We start from the raw sequence: 8611 nt of genomic DNA, 5'->3' as shown, positions 1-8611 counted from the left end.
TGGAGGGAACTTGTTTTATTTCCTATGTAAGCACCGAGGCCATTCCACAGACTTCCAGATCCTGTGTTGCAACACTGCCAGCACCATCGGGCAGCCCTCTCCCTGCTTCTGTGTTTGGCCTTTTGGGAAACTGCTTAACAGAGCTTCTTTTTCCCACTTGGCCCTCTGTGATCACTTAGAGTTGCCCATGTGAAACTTACCAAGGAGTTCCACCTGTACCTTTTAGTTCCTTGTTCACTTCATCAATCCCCCCAGCTTTCCAGCCCAACACAAAATGAGTGTACACACAAAACACAGGAAGAATTGGGTCTTGACTCCAAATACTCATTTAGCACTTGTGTTGTTCATCAAGCAGCTCATTCCCCACCAGGCACTGTTCCCACACGCTGCAGGTAGAGCCCGTGTGGGTGCATCTCCATGTTACCATGCAGACCTACAATGCCCTTCTGCCTCCCAGCAAACACTCAGTAGCCATCTCTGGACTGTAGCTCCTTGCACACATTAAACCCCCAACCTGACTTCACTCCAAGGCACAGCATCTTCATTCTCACCCTCAGCCTGCTGTTACATTGCTTGTAAAATGCCCAATTCCTTCTTCAGCTTACTGCCAGGAACACCTTCCAACAGACTGAAATAACATCCAAGCAAATTCCCACCAAGTCCACTCATATGCACCTTCCTGTATCATGTCCTCTGCCAAACTCTGAACACACGGTGTCCTGAACACTCTCAACCCCTCCCAGCTCCCTCTCATGCTGCTCTGGCTCTTAGGCAAGGAACTTACTTGACACCCAACACCCACAGTTCTACCAGTCTTGTCTAATTTTTGGGATACACTCCTCTGAGTACACTCCTTGCCCTTGGACCTGCTCCTTGCTGTAAATGGCTGCTGGTCAGGGGCTCACCCTTCTTACTGCTGCTGGCCCTGCTCTGCTCTCCTCACCCAGGTACCGTGGGACTCTTTCTTGTAGTTGATACCACTGCCTGGCCTGCCTTGCTCTTATCTCCCTGGCTCACCTTTCCCCCTGCAGCAGCCACCTTTGCTACTCCCACATGCCAAGAGCCTTGTGGGACCACTGTTCTCCCTGTCTGTCTCCCTCCCCAGCCAATGGTAGGTGCTTAACTTTGAACAAGCACTGAAACACTCAATAAACCATTGAGTACATCCCCTTGTAGTTTCACTGGAAAATAAGGGTGGATTAGGAATGTTATTTCGTTTTCCAGTTCCTATCAATGCTCTGCCAGTGGCTGTGTTTGGGAAAAACTAGACTCCTTGTTCAGATTAGGTTAGAATACTGCCTGTTAACTCTGCCAAACACAGATACATGTGTTAATGGCCCAGGTCGTTGGGTGATAGTTCTTGATTCTTCCTTACAGCACTTGAACAGAATAAACATTTAGATCTCAGTGAATAGTTCTTTGTAAGTGTATAAAAAAACCCATAAATTGTTCAAGTAACTTAACTGTGTTAAGTTCCTTCTGCTGTGGAAGAGGTGCATCCTAAAGTGTCTGATTCCTACAGCACTGCATCTTTAAGGGAAAGTTATCAACTGAGTAGAAAAAAAAAAATACAGGTCAGCACATACACTGCCTCTGAAAGCTTGGATGTGAATAAAATGGTGGGGGTTTGTTATGGGGTTTGTTTTTTCCGTCAGCCAGCTACCAATGGCAAGCTTGTTTCTAATTGCTTGCTTGTTTGACTTGATGTAGGTTTCTTTCTGTGTCACTGCATTTTGAGTATCATGAAGAGATGCAGGGTAAGACCAGAAGGATTGTAACAGTTCCAACAACACAGTGTTTTCTGGGCTGATGTTATTAATGAATTAACAGAACAAATCAAACACCAACAAAAAGGTAAGCACAGTAACTGCAGAAGAAAGGAACAAGAAACATCACCCCACAGCTTCTAAGAAAGACACAGACTGACTTTTGCCAGAAAGCAGTCAGAGGAGCTCGGCATGGCTATCATGACTCTGCAACGCCTGTGGCCCTTTGTTAAGTGATCCATGGCTACCTGCTCACCCTTGTTACCATCCCAACGAGACACAGCTGCAGAAACCACTCCTGCAGTACAAGCTGCATCAATTCACTTGTTTGTGCCTTTTTAATTTTTAATTCGCCTTGCATTTGTCTCATAGGATTGTCCTTTTAGTTTTGTAACTCCCAGATATTCCAGGGGGTGTCCAACCATGACATGCCTTTGGAATCCTGGTAAAGCAGAGCATACTGGTACCCCCAGTCCATTGGGTTTGCCTCCCTTTTATATTCATGAACAAACCATAGACTTCACCACTATAACCATTTTTCTCCTTTGTGTTCAAAAGTATTCCTTTACATTATTCCAGAGTGGCCATGCTTTTTAGAAACATATTCCAGTTGCTTACTAGTCTCTTATCAACATCCCTCTCTGAGAATTGCAGGTTCTGATTTGAGAGGTTCACACCCACAACACCAGGGACACCCCGTTTTCATGGATTATAGGAGTGGTTGCAGTGGCCCTTTCATTCAAGTTCACCTCCATATATGATGAAGCCAATATCTGCTTTTTTATTTGGGTCTGTTTTTTGCAAGCAGCTTTTTTTTTGGAGGAAACAAAAAAAAAAAAAAAAAAAAAAAAGGCATCTGCATTATCAGTCTTGAGACCTGGAATAGTGCAGTAGAATTTGTGTCTTTACTGGTAGGAGGAATCCTCGTTCTAAGCCAGAACATTTCTTATCTGTTGTTGAACATTGGAATATTCAATGCTGTACAGTTTTACAGCAGTGCCTGTTAGACCCACCAGTTCTTTGTAACTATGTGGGGGATTTTGTTTGTTTGCTGTTCTTTGGTGTTTTTTAACCCAGCAAATAAACAGGAATCTATTTGTGGTTTGGATTCTCAAGGACCTGAGAAGGAATATTCCCCAACAATTTTAAGGTCCTTGGGATCTCAGTACAAACCCCACCCACTACTATTGTTATGGTGTTTGCTTATTGTTCTCCACAAGACAGTGACCCACAATTCATTCACTTCATTCAGGTGATATATTTGAAGGGAATTTTCATAGGATAAATTTGTAGGACATCTCCTCCAGCATTTATTGTTCAGCACAGCTTTCTCTTTCAGTCTTCCCAGCCCTTCCCCACTATGAGCCAGGCTAGTGGGTGTAGCTGCAATAGCTTTTCTCCAGCTGTGTGAGCATGTCTGGCCTAATAATTGTTCTATTTGAATTAGCATCAAATAAGTGCATTTTGCATATCATATTAGATCTTTGATAATCAAATTCATCCTGTTGTTATTAAATTGCAGAAGTCATGAGGTACATCTGTGCAACTTTGAAGTTCTGTCAGGTGAGATCAATTCCCTCTTTCTCAGTTTTTTTTGCCTTATAGTTGTACTTACATGAACCATGTGAGTGAACTTTATATTGTGGCTAATGTAAAAAATCTGTTTAGCTTATCTTTCAAAAGTGTCACAACACAGATTCCTGATATGCATGTTAGAAGCACAGAAGAAGGAGGGTATTGATAGAGCTTGCAGCAGTCCAACTCCTCACTGAAGCTGTTAATATTTTTCTGATGTTGCTAAACAAAGAAATTAAACTTCTTCTCTGGATATAGTACTGTAAATCCAAAGACAGCTGTTGCTTGTTTAGGCTGGGGGTTCTTGTTGGTTTCTAAGTGCCTGGAGAATCCTGTGCCCTCTGTCAGTCCAGCTGAAGTACCACTCTACTCCTGTTGTAGCTCTTACACCTGTTTGCCAGCTCAGGTTTGGGAGAGGCATGTGAGTAAGTTCTGCATTTGCATAGATGAATTGGCATAATTGAGCTGGCTGTTGGATTTTGCTTCCAGGAGCATCGTGCTCTTCCCTTCTGCCCACTGAGCTGTGAGGTTGAGAAGTACTGTAGAAGCTCACACAGGGAGCCCCTCTTTCAGAAAATAAATTTTTAGCTTGGTGGTTCCTTTTACTGTTATTACTTAAGCAGGGATATTCTGGTCTTTCTCTTTTGGGGCTTAGCTCTAAGTGGGACAGAAGAGCTGCTGGAAAACACTGGCTTTACTTGTTTCCCTGACTGCCTTTTTCCCAATCCAGGCAAATTAAATATTACCGTGACTTCCTAAAGGTGAGTTCTTAGATCCTCTGTGCAGCTCTTTTTTGACCAGAGCATTTCTGGTGTTCTGTAGTGAGAAGTCTTGTGCCTGATGACAGATGGATGATTAATCCCCTTGGTGCTTTTCCTTACTCTGAAGCTGTAAGACTACAACTACATCTTTCAATAGGTCCTTTTAGTGACTCCCCTGACAAAAATTTTATCTTCACTCAGAGGTCTTCTGACAGGCTTTTTTGAGAAACCAATACAGACTGATTATTTCACTGTATCAAACAAAGAATATGAAGTTCTCCTTTTTTTTTTTTTTTAACAATGCAATACAAGTATTTGATAGCTGATTAAAATATGTAATTCATAGAATATCTTACCGAGACAATCCCATGTTGTACAGTAGTCACTTCTGGCCTTAGTATCTATAAATCCAGTTTTGGAGGAGATCTGCTCCTTTTGTGAGTGCCCAGCTCATCTCTAATGTGGGTTGTGAGTCTGGTCAAAACCTGGGCTTCCAGGAGTGTGGGAGTTTTGTCAGAACAGGACTCTCACTTTGGAGCAGCCCAGAGCAAGAAGAGATGATCTGGGATTAGCACTAAATAGTTGAGCTGATTCTGAGCCAAACTGCTAATGCAGAAACAGTGGTTCAGCTCTGCATGTGCTCCAGTTTAATTTGGGTTTAGGGAGAATGCTACCATACATACAGCAAGAATGTGCCTCTTACACACCTGAGTTACCCCTCTGACTTAAACAGATCAACTGACTTTGATGACCCTGGGTTGTTTCCTATGGGAATAGAAACTGATGATGGAACTGGGTTGTATTCCTTACTTCTGCTTACCAAAACCAGGCACAAATTACTATTTGACTGAACATGGAAAAATTGAATATCAGGAGACTGTTTTCTCATGGTTTCTCTTATAACTGGATTTGGCCTCAAAATATTTGCTCTTCTTTCACTGATTTGCATTGTGGGGGCTTCTTGAGAAACTGCCTGGAGAGTTTTCACTTTCTGATGCATCCCCGTGACAACCTCTAGCTTGACAATTCTAACAATATTGGACTGTAAGAATGACTGTCAGAGCTGAGTCTAGTATCCTGCTTCCAAAAGCAGGCAGTGACAAATATGTAGGGAACAGTAATAATATTGTAGTGATATTTTCCTAGCAGAGTCTTCCAGCAAGTTGTGTCTTGGGGACCTACAGAGAGAGCAGCAGCTCCTTTCTTTTTATATTCTTAAGTAGATTCCTCCTCCATTAGTGTGTCCAGGACCTTTTGACTCTTTGGATGCTATTGAAAATGGAGCTGATGTTTTTGCAGAGGTGTTGTGAACTTGTTCCTTTTGTGAACAGACATGTATTCTTGGGGTTGGTTTTCCCCAGTGCATCTTAACATCTACTTGAATTTCATATCTCTCTGAGCTCTGTGAGGTGAATTCCTTTTAATCTAATGACAACTTAGTTTCAAGAGCTCCTAATCAGGGACATTATCAAGGGCCTCTGGAAAGCCGAGTAATTATATGAACAGGATCTCCCTTTTATATGTTTGACTTCACTAAATAAAGCCACTAGATGTGCATGGCAGGAGTCTCTGTACAAAATCTCTGCCAGTATGTCCTGTTTATTTACGTGTTTGCTAATACTGGGTTTTGTGGGTTGGGTTGGTGGGGTTTTTGGCATTTTGCTTCATAATTCATATTGGATTTACAGGTTTAAAGTTTTCTTAGGTCCCTTAATGCCTGCCTTAAAAACTGACATTGCAATAGCCACCTGCCATAGGAGTTTTTAGCAAGAGACTTTATATTTAAGTGAGTTATCTCTGAAGGATGTTATAACAGTGAGGTGAAAACCGTTTGGTCCTGAAGATGTGTTAGTGCTAATGATTTGTTCTATAGCTTAATCTTCTACACTTCAGGGCGAAACAGGACCTTCAGTGTACCCAGTAAACATCCAAGTAAAAACCCAAGAAAAAACAGGCTTTTTAGCCCAGAAATCTTCTCAAGTTCCTTTGCACTGAATTCAGATAAAAACCCCCCAAAATTATAATTTTTTCTGTTGGATAGTCTGAACAATCCCTTTAATCTTGCCTTGTCTTACTGCCAGAATCTCTGGCATGCTTTCTTCTAATCAAGTATTTGAAAAAGATTTTACTAGTTTTCATAATTCCAGAAAATTGCTCCTAGAAGTATTTTTGGCCTTTTCATCCTGTTTTTTAACATGTAACCTGCAACTCTTCTGTGTCCCCCTCTACTCTTCTATTGGACAGAACTTCATCTATCCAAAGAATGCCCTTTTCCCTCTGCTGGCTCCCATTGCCATGCCGGCCTTGTCTTCCAGGATGGGGGCTTTTTGAAACCTCCTTGTTCCCAGAATGCAGATTCCCAACCTCTTTTGCATGTGACCCATGTTCTGAATAGTGGTTATTTTAATTTCTGAAGTTGCAGAGTTGCTCTTTGAGTGTATTTTTAATGAAGAAGCTACTGCAGGCAGCCTGAGTGATGCTGAACCCACCTGAGGGGGATAGTGGAGGCTTTTGCTTCAAATATCTTTGGTCTGATTTCTGCCTGGGCTGTTTTGTGACCAGGAGAAGCTTCCTGACTGGGGAGGGTGAAATGCCTGTTTGGCTGCTGCAGAGAAGCAGCTATCTCACAGATAGGTCAGGAATGCAGCTGGCATCCTGCAGCTACTCTGGCTGGGGGCTGAAAGAGCCTCCTGCTCAGCCATGTGTGGGCTGAGGTACTCGGTGCCTTTCTTGTCCTGGTCTTCACTGCCAAGATCTCCCCAGGCCTTTGTGCCTGCAGGCAGGGCTCAAGGAGAGGGCTCCTGTAGTGGGGGTGATTGAGTCAGCAGCTACTGAGAAAGTTTGACACATTCTGGGGGTCCAGACAGGATGACCCAGGAGTGTGGAGAGAGTTGGCAGGTGTTGAGTGAGGCCACTGTTATCTTTGAAAGGCCATGGAGATCAGGGGGATCCCTGGTGGCTGGGGATCTACAAAAAGCCTGGGACTGTAAGGTCACCCCCCCTCAGTTTGGTCTGGGAGGAAAGCCATGGGACAAGTGTTGTTGGCTGCCTTTTGTGGTCACATGGAGAAGGTGATTTGGAATAGCCAGCATAGATTAACCAGGAATAAATCGTGTGACCAACCTCAGTGCCTTCCAGTGACAAAGTGAGGGGTTCTGTGGATGGGGGAAGAGCAGTGTATGTCAGGTGTCTTCACTTGGGCAAGGTTTCTGACAGGATCTCTTGCTATACAGCTGTGTCCAGGCTGGCACATCATGGTGAGGAGAGGCAGCATGATGGTGAAGGGCTGGAGCACTTTCCCCAGGAGGAGAGGCTGGGGGACTGGGCTTTATCTTTGTTAGCCTGGAGAGGACACTGAGGACACCCCTAGCAGCTGCTTTCTGGTACTGGAGAGCCTGTGGCTGTCACCTCACTAACCCCTCCTGACTGAAGGGCACAGTCAGAGGACAAGAGGCAGCTGTCATGAACTGAAACAGGGCAGGTTGCTACTGAATAAAACGGGTGGGAAGGGAATCAGTTCCCCATGGAGCCAGTCAGGCACTGGAACCCAGTCTGGGAAAGGTGTGCCAGCCTCTGTCCTTGCAGACTTTTAAGATCCAGCTGACAAAAGCCCTAAGAAAGCTGGTATGAATTCAGTGCTTGAGTCTGTTCTGAGTAGGAGGCTGGACTGGAGCCTGAGAGCCCTTTCAAAATGAATTATCCTACAACAGCTTGTATATACTGTGTAATCCAAGAATTTCCATTCTTGGAGATTCCTCAGACTTGTGGTATCTACAGGGCCATGCTCGTGCATTTCATGTGTGCTATGTGGACGCGTACGGCAATATTCACCTCGCCCTACTTGGAACTGGCCGGTGGTTTGTTGGTGGTCGGTGTCGGAGGTGGCCTACAGGGGTAACAAATGATCTGCTGCACAGATGGCTGCGCCTGCACACTGGAGAACTGCCTGGGAGCCGATGACATCAGATCTCTGGATTGCGGATACACTGCAGCTCGGGCACTCGCTGTGTGCGCTGCGTATTCCCCGCACATCCTGACCCACTCCCTTCTTACGGGGTCTTGATTTGCCTCATCCGTCCGAAAGTGTGCCGTGACAAGAGCCACAGTGCCTCTTCATAGGAGGCGGCAGGGAATCGGTGCACAGTCACAAGGACTGTTTTCCTAATAAATACTTTCTGGCACCTGGAACAAAGAGAGGACAGCTGATTTTGCGAGCTGACACCTCTGCTTGCCTTCCCCCCTTCTGAAGCACCACAAATCTCACCACCATGCAGGAAAGGGGGAAAAGCTGATGCATTTTCCCGCCGGTCTCTGCGTACAGATAACAGCGATGAGCAACCCGGCCGCGCAGCGCTGGGCTCAGGCACCGGCCTGCGCCGGGCCCGGAGCTGGCAGCGGCCCTACCCGGGCCTCCCGGAGCCGTGTGCCCGGCACCGCCCTGCCGTAGTCGGGACAGCCGGGCGGCGGAGCGGGGCCGGGGCCGGGGCCGGGGCCGGGGCCGGGGCCGGG

The sequence above is a fragment of the Coloeus monedula genome, assembly GCF_965178545.1.
Source record: "Coloeus monedula genome assembly, chromosome: 10".
Taxonomy (NCBI): domain Eukaryota; kingdom Metazoa; phylum Chordata; class Aves; order Passeriformes; family Corvidae; genus Coloeus; species Coloeus monedula.
The sequence above is the reverse complement of the archived record's forward strand: the minus strand, read 5'-3'. Positions refer to the sequence as shown.